The sequence below is a fragment of the Struthio camelus genome, chromosome 12, assembly GCF_040807025.1.
Source record: "Struthio camelus isolate bStrCam1 chromosome 12, bStrCam1.hap1, whole genome shotgun sequence".
NCBI lineage: Eukaryota > Metazoa > Chordata > Aves > Struthioniformes > Struthionidae > Struthio > Struthio camelus.
The window spans coordinates 21,808,182-21,821,719 of NC_090953.1; the positions used below are offsets into that span (position 1 = coordinate 21,808,182).

At 42.9% G+C, this 13,538-nt stretch overlaps 1 long non-coding RNA gene across 1 annotated transcript in view; it reads left to right on the forward strand.

Annotated features, from left to right (window-relative positions):
* The first annotated feature begins 398 nt into the window (after positions 1-398).
* The window catches only part of LOC138068851 (uncharacterized), a 54,984-nt gene continuing 41,844 nt past the window's right edge, over positions 399-13,538 (forward strand). The window contains exons 1-2 of the long non-coding RNA XR_011143662.1: positions 399-470; positions 872-947. This is a non-coding gene — a long non-coding RNA (uncharacterized lncRNA). The remainder of the gene's footprint in view (positions 471-871; positions 948-13,538) is intronic.

Sequence of the window (13,538 nt, forward strand, 5' to 3'; positions counted from 1 at the left end):
AACTGCCACTGTCTGCACGGGTCTCAATTTGTGCCTTACTGACTGTGAACATTGCAGCCATGACTAGAATTAGGATCTTCCCCACCAGGATATTCCTAAGCTGGTCTGTTTTTAGGATGGGTTTGCTTTCAGCAAATCTGTAGCCTCTCTAAGTTTGCCAAGTATAAAATGGGGCAGACTGTACTACATGCAAGTGCTTTGAGGCGCTAGTGCTTCTCCTGCATTTTAAAATTATCTGATTAAAAAGAGCTGTGGGGGAAAAGTTTCCATTTTTATCAGTTCAAATGCTCTGGGCCAGTTTTGTCTTAAAGTGATAGCAGATTGATATATAGGAACTTGCTGGTTGCCCTCTTCAGTTTTCTATTCATTTTTAATTGCACATTTAAAAGTAGAATGTGCATCTGTGAAGGCATTTAATTACTCTGTCTCCTTCAATGTGAAGATTAGCCTTGCTGGTAGAGCTTTAACAAGTAAGCTAGTGCTGGGCAAGGTGGTGGGAGCGTGGCGTGGAAGAGGGGGGTGCGGGGCATCTGCCTTCTGCATGATCTGGTTCCCTGCAGCCTGCCAAGGGCGGTGTGCTGCCCTGGGATGCATAATGAAATACCTTCCTCTCTCTGCTTATTTAGACAAAATGGTTATTTAAAGCCATTGTGCTTACCAAGCAGATCAATGCGCTGGGAATTAATTTACTGTCAGTCTTGGCTCTGCCCTGTCTATTATGCAACATCGTGGTGTGTTCTCTTGTTTGTGTATTCTTCTCATAATGAATACAGACGTTCCTTTTGTAGGATCTTCATACCAGAGTGAGCGTACTCTTCTGCCCCTGCACCTGATAACCCTTTTCCTTCTCTTCTGCTTGTTTGCAACACAGACCCAGATAAGATTCCCGTGATGAGCATGTGAATCTGGTGCGAGCGTAACTCTGAATTTGTGCCTGCGCTGTCATGGTAAGGAGTGGGCGTTGCTTCTCTTTAGTTGTTTGCACTAAACTGGATTTAACTTCTCTGCTCCTGGTTCCTGCCACGGCCACCAGAGGTGCTGGGGAGGCAGTGGTGTTCTGGCCCGAGCGTGGAGGTGAGCAGAAGGGGGGGCCGCAGGAGGCATCATGCGGCGGGTCAGATGTCTCCTGAGATGCTGCAGCCTGTTAGTCCTGCCCCGGGAGGCTCCCAGCAAGGACCTGTGGCTGTGGTGCTCTGAGAAGATTTAGGAAAAATGGTCCTCTTTGTCTTCCAGGACACTTATAAACACAGTGATACACTAGTTAAAAAAAAAAAAAAAAAAAAAAAGCCTGTGTTTTCAGTCTTTCCTCACAGGATTTTGGAACACTTTGCAGACATGCTTTCAGTGAGCTGTGAATCCACTTGATGAGGCAGATCATGATAATTAGCTGCTTTTTTTTAAGTTAATAGCAAAAATGAAGCATAGATTAAGCCCCAGGAGCCTTTGCATCTCAGCTCCTGGCCTTTTTGATCACATTTCTTCATTTATTGAAGAGAGGATCCCTTTTAAAAAACACATTCACACTTGCAAATTCACATATGTCATTAATATCAAAATACTAATTAAAAGAACCTCCATTTTGGTAAAATACTTTTTCAGAAACCAAATATATAGGCTTACTAAAGCTTTTAGTTCCAAAACAGACCTCAGGTCTACATCAGCTTCTCGTAGACCTGCACTCAAAAGACTAATTGAGTAGTAAATATATCTAGATTGGTTACTAACACTAATAAAATTTGCCCGCGGTTAACAATCTCTTTCAATGTATAGTCATTCAGTAAGTCATGCAGTAAGTTTGACAGTGTGAGTTAGTGTCATGATTCCTGTTAACTTTGCTGCTGGGGTGAGGGTTGAGCAGTAAACGCTGAAAGCACTAGCCATGAATTATTGCTTCCTCATTCATTCCTTGCAGTGTCATATAACACTAAATAGATTACTAATGTTGCAAAAGCATGATGTCTTAAAATGGCTGCTGGAAAATGGTGAGTAATTCATTAGATAGAAGAAGGCAGAAGCAGAAAGGAGTCTCCTTTTGATAGCCCAAGACTGAAAATATGAGCGCCTGTGAAGGAATAATCCTCACCACACTACTTAGCATTGCAGCAGCGCTTAGGTGCCCAGCCAAGAGCAGGGCCCTACGGCTTTGACCCTGCAACCAGCAGGGTTTGGCGCTTAAAGGTTTGGCTTGTGATGCTGTCGCCGTGCACAGCCCTTGCACAGTGAAGGGAGAAGTGCAAAAGCGTAGGCAGGTCCCTGTTGATGAAGCTGCTGTTATTAGTTATCGCATTTGATTTGTCAAGTGCCGGCAGAGTTCGTGATGCCATGCCAGAGAAGAGGACGCTTCCTTCCTCTTGAGTTAAAATCGAAATGCCACCTCTACAGGAGCTGTAAGCCTTTCGCTGCTCAGCTCATGCTTTCAGTTGTTCTGAAGTCATACTTGCTGCAAACATAAGAGTCTGATCCTGTTAGTGCATTGGAAGACTCTGAGGAAAAGTTAATTTATGGGCATGATATTAACTCTTGTTTTAATTCTGGGCAGATCTGATAATGTTAGGGTGTATTTGTCATGTGATACTGGATTTAAGAAACAAGACGGCTGAGACATGGTGCGTGGAGTGTGGAAGTAACTGAAAGAGAAGGACTTGGGAAGGACAGGGCACGCGCAGGGAGGAGGCCCTCTCGCAGGCCAGAGGGAGCTGTAATAACGAATATGACTTACGGGCAGGATCAGGAAATAAAGCAGAATATAGAAAGCTCCAGTTGTTAATGGAGACAGCTGAGCATATAGGCTTCTTGCTGCCTTTGGGGGGGGGGGGGGGAAGGATCTTCATGAGTGTCTGGTTCCTTTCGGTGCTGCTACACCCTGAAAACCCTGTTTGTGCCCTTAGTTTGTGCTTGCTGCAGAGTGCCGTCGGGACCCCATGGCCAGTCCCCCAGTTTGGCTCCTGACTGCGTTCCTGAAAGACGGGCTCTGCCGTAGCGGTTCTCGTGCATTAGGCTGTGTGGACCGTATCCCTCCATTTGGCTCAAGGGCATTCCCAGCAGTGCTGTGAATAATGTATCCGAGCTGTCCATCTCCATCGGAGCAGATACAGTGGAAAGACATTTGAGGAAACTCTGTAAAGCTGCATTTTCTTCTCTGTCTGGATCTTCTTAAATCCTTCTGACATCACGCGTGGATATTTATTTTTCTATGCGTGTGTACTCATTCACTGCTCCTCTTTTGAGTAAGAGGAATGAGGTTGCTTATGTTTCATTTTTCTTAGGACTGATCCCAATCCGATTCTGTTGGGTACCCGAACTCTGGTTTGTGTGGTTCTGCAAGGTGGAAATGGAATAAGCAAAGAGTGGGCTTGATCACAGGCCTGTAAGGATTTTCTCATGGGCTTTCTCAGTACTTGGGGAGAGGTTTTTCTCCAGTGCAAATCGACTGAAGTTTACATAATTATGTTAGCAGAGAACTTAGCCCCTTTGCATTTCCTCTACTTGGAAATCACATCACAGGTCCTGCTCCAGTACATACAGAAACTGCATGGATCACCAGTGATTTTTGGGGAGAACAGTTTATCTGGTCTAAGCTTATCTAAAATACTGGTCCATACCTCTTTTCCTTTCCTGTTTACTGCAAGCTGTTTAACTTTTTGAATGTGAAGCTCTATCTCCTCATATTAGGATTCTGGGTCCCTTGCAAATGTTCTATAACATGATGCACTTCCTTAATTTGAACTTCCAATTTATACATTAATGTAATATATCAGCATTATTAATGACATTAATCTGTTTATCTTCCCAGAGGGTTTCTCATCTGTAACTGAGAATTGATTAAGGAGAAGCTTTATACTGGTACTATGAGAAAAGGAAAATTAATAAAAAAATGCATATACATTTTTGTGCACGTATATACATATATGTATGTATAAAATAACTGGAGAAACTGATCTGTGTAGAAGTTGCTTCTAGGGAGTATCCCAGGTGCAGCTGGTACTTTTTCAGGCTGGTGTATTTGCATGCTGCAAATACAATTACATTTCAAAGATACAGAAAAACATAATTTCATTTTGATGGGAGGAGCTGATAACTATTAAGTCCAGAATGTTTTAAATGAACTTTTTTCTAATACATGTTTATCATTTAAGACCAAATGATTTCTGTAGTAAATATCTGTACTGTTCTAGTGAATTGATCTTGTTGCTCAACTGTAGGGTCCTTTAGAAATTTTAGAACTAGAAGACTTTATCCTCCTGTACCTGCATTTTAGCCCCAGATTAGGAGAGGAAAATAAACTTTCCAGGCTTCTCAATTCCTTCTTAATTTTTTCAACTTTTAATGAATTACAAAATAAAATGAGAATAAGAAGAATATCCTGCAGTTATGCAGATGTACCTGTACTAAGTGTCTGAAATCATGTATTCAGTCAGCAGCTTTCCTCATTATAATGGCCTGAATATCTTAAACTCTTGCAGTAAACATACACTGCTTACACATGTATTTGACATTTAGCTCAAAACCTTGTAAGGAAGGTGTAGTACTATGAGACCTTAATATATGATTAAATTTTAAATGCTCTCCCCAAAAAAGCAAAAAAAAAAAAAAAAAGCAAAAAAATTAGAACTTTGTTTTATATTATTCATCAGGTAAGTCATGTTGGAATGGAATTCAAAGGAAGGATGCTATAAACAAGTTAGTTATTGCAAGATAAATACAAAGTGTAGTAAATGATATTAATTAAGCTTTTGGGGAGAACTTAAAGATGGGGCCTTGCACTACAATATAATAGTGGCAACTAAGCCAGAAGCTCTGGATCCAGTGTTGAGTATAATCCTTGTTGTGCAGTGACCTCTACAGCTGGAGGGATAAGAGAGGCTGCTTTTAACCTCTTCACTGGTCCATGACTGTCATCTGCAGAGGCAACCCACATGTCAAAAGCAATCTAACTAGTGTAGAAAGACCCAAGGGGTTCAAATAAGGTTAAATTTGTAACAATCTGTCCCTGTTCTGTTACTGAATGAAAATCGTGATAATTTACATGTGCTACTGACATCAGAGTTAAAAAATATAAGATTATTCAATCTTGGTAAAACCTGAAAGAAGAAAACTGAAAGCTTTCAATGATGACAGGCTTCCAGAATTTTAGGTATGGGCTGTTTTGCTTGAAATTACTTCTGCTTATTATTGAGTTTTCTCTTTTACGGTTTCTTTCATTTGCTGTGCGAAGGTTCTAGACCATGGCTTCTGGCATGCATCAGTGTTGATGCTGACAGAGATTCGTCAAGTAGAAAACTAATTCAATGTGGTACAGTGTCCATGGGTGACCATTTTAGTGGCTGTTATGTGTACTATGGCACAGTTTCAGGAATGAATTAAAATCGGAGCCCTGTTATCCTGAGCATTGCTGCGCATACTACAACACAATCCATGTTGCAAAGAGTGTCTGCTCTTATTGTCCTGCACGGGTGGCCATGAATGGTGGAGGAAGGAACTTTCGGTGCAGTTCTGCCTACAAAGTCAGCAGGGAGCAACTTGTCCAGATAACACAGGAAGTCTGGGGCAAATGCAGCTGTGTATCCAGAGCTGGTGAACTGCTGTCCTCACCGCAGCGTTATCCTTTTTCACCAACATCAGATCCAAATTTCCAACAAGCTTGTAATGCTGGGGGATTGGAGGCAGTGAACACTTGGAAAGGTCTTCAAAAGTTTTAGCAGGCTTTCCAGCGCCTGCGAGCCAAGGCGTGACAGTGTGCACTGGTGAAATGAGCTCCTCCGTTCTAGGCTGATGCGGTCACTAATATGGTCCCTGCTTGTAGCAAATGCTGTTTAAGGAATGTTCTAAGTAACCGCTGCACATATGGTGTGACTTCCCTACACCACCACTTCACCTATTCTTGTTTTAGTCCATGCGCAAACCCCTCTCACAATAGATCTGGTGATGCTTGATCCCCAAATATGTTTATCCAGCTAGGTGTATTGACTAAAACCTGTTTTCTGCTTTCTCCTGTCTTGTTAACTCATCCCTTTTGCATGATGTTAATAACGCTTTGATGCTTTTCCACATTTCACCGTGCTTGGGAATATGGGCAGGTTTTTCTCACAATTCAGCTACGCTGGCCTCCTGGAGTACAATGAAAAGGACTACAGGGTGGGTCTGCAGAAATTCCTGTGACAGTGTGGGAGGCACGTAGCACACTACATGGTGCAGGGCTCTGCTTACCTGGTGTAGGCTGGTGTGGTTGTCAGACTCTCTGTTGCACAAGCCCCTTGGCTGCAGCCAGCTGCTTCCCTGTATCTCCCAAACAGCTTTGGAGCAAAGCCTAGAAGTTTGGTACTCCCCATTTCTCTTTTAGTGATTAAAAAACAATCTTGGTATCTTGTCAGCACTGAGAGAAGAAAAAGGAAATCAGCCACCCTTTGATACCCTATTTCTAACTGATGAATAAATGTATCAGTTTTTGTGGATTAAGGATCTCTAGTTTGTGACACGGTGTGTGCATGATCAGGGGACAAAAGAACTTGAGTGGATTCTGACAAAAAGCTCCAGACCCTGCTGAGGTTGCTTCCAAGGCAGGTTTGGAACTCTACCAACATCCATAGGTTTATAGGATGGGCTGAGGTGAGTCTGGTTTTGGTCTTTCCAAAACCAGGAGCAATTAGTGTTGCAATACAAACACTAACTGGCTTTCGCTTCCAACAAAACATATTTAAAAACATCTTATAGAGAGTGGAAGAAACAAGTAGCAAAATGGTTGAAATCAAAGGCCTTACTTTTGACATTCACCAAACATTATCCACTACTGCAGGGCTCCAGGGGTGCTCAGCACTTTGGTTCAGGCCCCTCAATTTTTCATTCCCCTTCTAATCCAGAAAAAATGTAAACAAGAGGAGGGCCTGGTGAAGCAAATACTTGATATCGTCAAGGGTTCAATTAAGCATCAGTGGATTCAATTTATAGAGTAGAGAACATCAATCTTGGATTATATCGGTCTCCCACACAGAGCACTAAAGCATGCACTGACAGAACGAATTAAATAGAGTGCTAGCCAGAAGTCACTTCTCCCAAAAGGTAATTCAATTCAGTTCTGCAGAAATTAGACTCCTGAAGTGGGATATATACATTTCATATTTGAAACAACTCAAACCATAGAGGAAGGAGCAAGTTTATTTTTGGCAGGCTGGTTCTTGGGTGAAAACTCTTCCTTTGGTATAGGCACGCTTCTCTTCAGGAGTAATCAAGCGAGAAGACACCCCCGTACATTTGCTTTACAGAATCTAGGCATCTCGGACTGTGACTATGAAAAATTTTTCTTAGCTACTTTCTTATATAAGTGAGCAGTTTGGGTGTAACGTGTTGGATAATGCAGGTGGTAAAAATGTGTAGAAGAATTCAGAGCATCAAACCCCATCTTCCTCTGTTTCAGTTAGTTGTATGACCAAGAACATTCTTTTTATAATAAAGTGAGCGTTTCCCTATGCCCCTTGGTACTACAAGCACTTTTAATACACAGAGGGTATCATAGGAGGTCTGAAAAGGTGTTAGGGAATTAGAATGAGGCTGGTTACATTACTGCTTATTTTGCATATTATTAAAAGCTTTTAGAGGACTGTGGTCTGTCTACATACCACCCTAGCAAGTGGATAGATCTTATCCTTTGTTGTTGCAGACAACCAAATCATGGCTCTCGTATTTCTGTATGGGTTATGCCTCTGCACTGCTCAGATTTGCTGCTATTCCTCCTACTAGAAGAAGGAATATCTTTCAGAACCGCTAGACAGATTTCAAGACTTCTGCTTTTCTACTGGAAAGCTTTTATAGAAGCAGAATGTACTATGCAGCCAAAGCTGGGAGACTTACTTCCCGCATGTGCTGCAGAGGACCAGGGAGTTGTAATCAAGCATCTTGAGGCCATCAGTTTGACAGAGGCCTTGAAGCCCCATCTTAAGTCCTCTTGAATGATGGAACGCTGATTTCCTGCCAGCAGCAGGGAGGCAACGTGCATTTATCTCCAGTGTGCTCTGCTAAGAAAGCAGCTCCTATTAGCTGATGTGAGAGGTGAGCAGGCACAGAATGAGTCATGGTGAAGGACTCTGCTCCATGGCCTCCCACCAGCCTCACACGCCCATATATAAGTCTTGAAGGTTGTTTGGATTTCTCCAAAACACCATGCCTCTTCCTCTTCTCCCCTTTGCTCTGTTCCCCTAACAACTTACCATCTGAGGTTGGTGGCAGAAAACACACTGAGATCGGACCCCACTTTTTGGTGGGCTGAGCAATCCTCCTGGCACGTGCTCTGAGGGTCAGGTTGACTGCAGAGAGATGTGTAGTGTGTTTTGCAGATATTTTTCACTTGATTGTTGGCAGGGCCTCAGGCTACCTGGGCTCACTCCGTTGACTCTTTCACTTGCATTTCCAATTTTCTTTACATGAAGGCTCAATCTATCACAGGCAACCTTTCCACTGGCTATTAATTCTCACTGACAGGCTGATTGACTGGACTCCCATGCTGCATCACTCTGTAAGTTAATAGGATTAGCAAAAATGCAGAGAACTACTTACATGATGGTGACTTAGGGGAGAAAAAAAAAGGGAAAAAGGAGGTGATAGCCAATTTGTCAGGATTCACACAGTGAGTGAGTTCACCTCCTCAGAGTTATCTAAAATTGCATTTGACTGATGGCAGTCTTAACGGACCAACTGTCATTTTGATTGACAATCCTGCACCAAAGTATAATAAAGGTGGTCTAAATTAACTGAAGGAGCAACGACACTGGTTGCTCAGGACTGCCATCAGGTACGTCCAGATGGCATAGCCGATCTGGGCCCAGGGCCATGCTCAAGTCCAGCCCTGCCAGCCTCTCCCAGGCACAAACCTCTACTCCCCAGGCGCAAACCTCTGCCCTTGCGTGTGTCTGACACCAGCTGGAGGCCATGCTGAGAGGCACCATGGGCTAAGACGTGTGCCTGCCTGCAGTGGTGAGCAGGACACGTGCGCCGTACCTGGTGCTCTGAGCACTGGGTGTTTAGTCTGCTCTGCCTACTACTAGGTTTGACTTCCACAAGTTTATCCCTAATGTTTCAGGTAATCAAAACAGCCTAACGTTTCTGCTTTCTTTTTCTAATTTTGTGCACTCTAGTTCTTCATCAAGGCAAGAATCTCTTGAGAATCTTTTCAACTGCTCAGTTGGTACGAGTTTGTTTTTCTTCACTCCGGTCTAATCTTGTTTAATGAAGTGATCAAGGGCTCAGTATTGCCTGAAAGAAAATTGGGTGTGGGTACATGGACAGCAACGAGTACTTCTCTGTGGCAAAGAGGGATAATTGTGCATTTTTGGTAACATCAACATTAAGGCCAAAGTCTACGCGCAAAGACGGGACTGCTCACACCTAATAGGGCTGTCTGAGCGCACCCTTTGGGCAAGGGCAGCCCCTTCCTGTTGCGCTGGGAAGAAACAGAGGAAGCGTTTCCACTGCAGCTTGCACCTCTGCAGTTTTCTTCATGAAAACACTCAGCAAGTTGGAAAATCTTCATTCTTTTCTGTTTATTTTTCCTCCTTTTAAAGGAGGGGAGAAAAGATTGCGATTCTTTCTCAGCACTTAGAGACGAACAAAACGTTCTCTCAGGTTAGCATCGCTTTCCTTCTGCTTTTTGTACTTTGAGGGCATGTCACAATCAACTTTTATATCATCAGGTTGCTCTAATTCTTTCCCTCTTCTGATTATGTGGAAACAATTGTGTGCAATCCCTCTGCTATAACTCCAAAGACAGGAGTACTTGGTGAGATTTACCATGGCTACGTGAACACGACTATCTCCAGGTCGGTCTATTTGTGTAACACCACATTTGTATGACGCTCACCCCGAGTGAGCATAAGCTTCGGAAATTGCATATCCTCTCATACAATAACGAAAGTGTTCACAAGGATGACTAGTGCCATTTTAAAATATGGATATGTGCAACTTCCAAGACTGATAGTGGAAAGGGGATGATATGGAAACTGAAGAAAAAATCCCACCTCTCACCCACAGCACAGCTGCTATGGCGGGGACCTCTGTGGGCGCATTGGGTTTTGTACCAGGAGAACAGTGTATGTGGAACTGGAAGGAAAATAAGCTGCTATTTTATATTTTTGACAACTGTATTGCAATCTGATGAAGTGATAGTCATGCAACTCACGATTAATCTGGTTATAATAGAATCAGGTTGCCTGTTATCAAATAGCCTCATGTATGCAAATAAGCATTTCTAATTTAATCATAAATATACACACCCAGACTTGAGGACAGTTGTCTGTCTCTTAACAGTGCTAGCATGGCTAAAGTTGCACGACCTCTATCCATGAATGAGGTCAGGGCTGGATTTTGAAGGGGTTCCTCTTCTCTCTGTACCAGCTCTGTAGCTAATCAGGTTGTTCTGGATTTCCCCTTCATCTCTTTTTCTCTCAGGTTTGTAAGTTAAAGGCACTGAAGTGAAAAATACCCCATCTGCGGGAATGCTAGCAAGCCAGAAACCTGTCAACTTTTACAATGCACAGCTCTCACAGGATCCCTCTTCTTTGCTTTTATGAATAGCCGGAAAAGGATGGATTTAGAAAAAAGGTGTCACTCATGGCAAAGTGAGAGTGTCAAACACAGATGCTGAAACTGAACTTCATTAATATTTTTATTAGGGAAAGGAGGCTGCGTGCAAAAGGTAATGTAGTTTCAGGGCAAAACTAGATTTATATGAATTCCTTTTATACAGGAAAAAAGAGTAAGCCTCTAGTCTCACAAAAAGAACAAGAAAGATGAAAGAAAAGCCAAATCTCAAGGAAGGCAGGTAGTGTGCATTTGCTGTCTGCAGATATTGGCATTGAGCTGAACAGGTTTTAAAGCTGCTAGTGAAAGAAAAAGGGCTATTTTGGGGTAATGCATTCCCTTTACACGCTGACTTTCACAACTGTGTTTGAGGGAGAGGAGAATTCACGTGGGCAAAACTAACTTTGGAAGGAAAAAATTGAGCAACCTTTCCAAGCTTACTTAAATTAGGTACTCAAGACAATAGGTAGCAGTCCACATATGTGGGAAGCTACATGTGAGATGCAGAGCTAGTTTAAGCACTGCAGTTTAGAATTCGCAGCTAGACTGCGGGCCAAATGTAGAGACCTAAATGGGAGTCTGAATACAATGTAGTGCAGCGTGCGTCTCTCCCGCAGTCAGCGGCTGTGACCGTGCTACAGCAGAGAGATGTCACATCGGCTTGCAGATGAGCAGCGCTGGTAGCGCCAGCACCGTGGCACAGCAGCTCCAACGCAGCTGCGCTCAGCTGCAAGCAGGGTCAACTGCTGTGTAGACACTCTGAATCAGTAGCTACAACTTCCACACTGCAAACCGGATTGTCATTTAAACAGTATTTTTTTTCCAATGATCTACATTTAATTTAATAATAAACTTATACTCTCTTTAAGGACTAATTTAATTACCCATACAGACTCTCTGGAGAGCCCTCTTTCAGAGCAGCCAGAAACAAAGGCATATTAAGAAAACATAGCTAAAGAAAGGCATGTATTTAACCAGTGCATCTAACCACTGCACCAGTCTTGAAAGGGGTCAAGTTTTAGTTTCTGAGCCATTTCTGTGCCCAGAAGGTTTTTATTTGATGTCTTGGAATTTTGTGTGTTTGGACTCTCATAATCCAGAAACATTATACTTTTTTCAATAAATGGAAAAAAAGGAAGTGGTAGTCCTTTGTTTGCCTTCCCCTCTGTATGAAGTGCAGAGCAACTAGAAATCTGGAGACAGTAGCCTGACTGTATGCTGAGTTTTGCAGAGCTGATTGCATTACGTCTGGATATGCAAGGCCTGCAAATTTGCTATCTGCAGAGCTTCTGGTAATACACTAATCCAATGGCATTTTACGATTTTATTTTTGTCTTGCTGGCCTTATAAACTGTATGTTAACAGTATAAGGAGATTTTTAAAAGGGTCTTTATATATGGCTTATAAAATATCTCCAGGGACTGGTAGGAAAATAGTTTGACTTTCAAATGGAGGTAGCCTCTACGAAGATAAAGTTTAATTGCTTTCAGAGCTGTCAGAGTGATTTCTTAGTGTCTGATTTATGGTGGTGGATTGTACTTTTATGTTACTCTTTGGCTGCATGCCTGTGCCTTTTTTTTTTTTCTATGGGAGGCTTGGAGCTTCTCTGAAATGCAGGAGCACAATACTGGAAAGTCAATTTGTATGTTTTACTTCTTTTGGGGGGAAAAAAATTCTGGACAAATCTATTTCCTCTGTCAAATATTGGAATTTTCCAAGATGAGTCCAAAACTGCTCTCTCAAAAGTACAGCAGTAGTGAAGAATCTCGGAGAGAGTAAAAGAAAGGCACAGTAAAAGGAGGTTTCCAGTTGTCACACATGCTAATAACTTGTTAACATGATTTTGAGCGCTTTCTCATAAGCTCCTGAGCCGTGTTATCAAACCATCCACTGGGCAGAGCAGTACTCAGGTCTGGAGCGCAAATGCAGCAGTCTAAAACCTGTGTCCCGTTCTGTACCCGGCTTAACTGAGCCTGAAGGAACGAACGCTGGGGGAGTTTAGCTTTGTAGCTGACGGAGCCAAGGAGGCTTTCCTAGCGCATGTGGAAAAGAAACTTAGGGAGACCAAAAGCAGCTAGGCCAGGAGTGCCTGGACCGATTCCTGCTGGCTTGTCTAATGGAAATAGTTGTTCTCCAGCAGATTGTGCTCTCCCTTCCGCTAGCGGAAAGCCATAGCAACTTCACTGAGATGCAAAGAGAACAGGTGAGATGGCAGTGTGGCCTCGTGCATTTGCCCTGCAGCAACTCTCTGCTGGCATCGTTAAAGCCCATGACATAGTAATTGCCTGCAGACTGTGGTCCTGTTTGTGTGTTTTCCCCCCAGCTGGCAGGTTTGCAGCGGCAGCTCTTGTTCTCGTTATGGCCCTTCTGGGTGTTTCTGCTTCAACAACACTTTCCTGGATTACGTTTCTCATCTCTGTTCACACTGTGCAGATCCTGGTTGTTAATTCAGGGGAACGGCGCTGCGTTCCTCTGCGCATGAGTGAGAGGAGGAGACTGCCCGTAGCCTCTTTTTGTTCAGCCAGCCCTGGATAGCAGCTACCAGCAGTTAACTGCTAATGGAAGAGGAGCAAGAGCAGCAGAGTGGTTTTAACCCCTCAGCGGTAAAATTGTTAAAGGAGACCACGGGCTTTTTAAGCACTTTGGAACAGAGAGCAGCTGGATGCCTGTCTCCTGGGAAATAAATACAGCTTCTGCTGCCTTTGTGTCAGCAAAGGGGGAACTGTCTGCTGTTTCTTTGAGTTCATTCCTTTAATCACGTCATTGTTTTCATGTCCTGTACTTCTAAATGATAAAGCAACAACAGCCTCCTCTCCCCGCAGCAGCTCAATTTAGTAGTGCCTTCTTTTCAGATAAGATATTTTTATTGCATTTTTTGTTTTACTATTTTCACTGAAAACTGTATAAGCAGGAGATTATGGTTTGTGCATATCTGGAGTAAGACATTAATTTACTTTAAAAATTGTATTTAG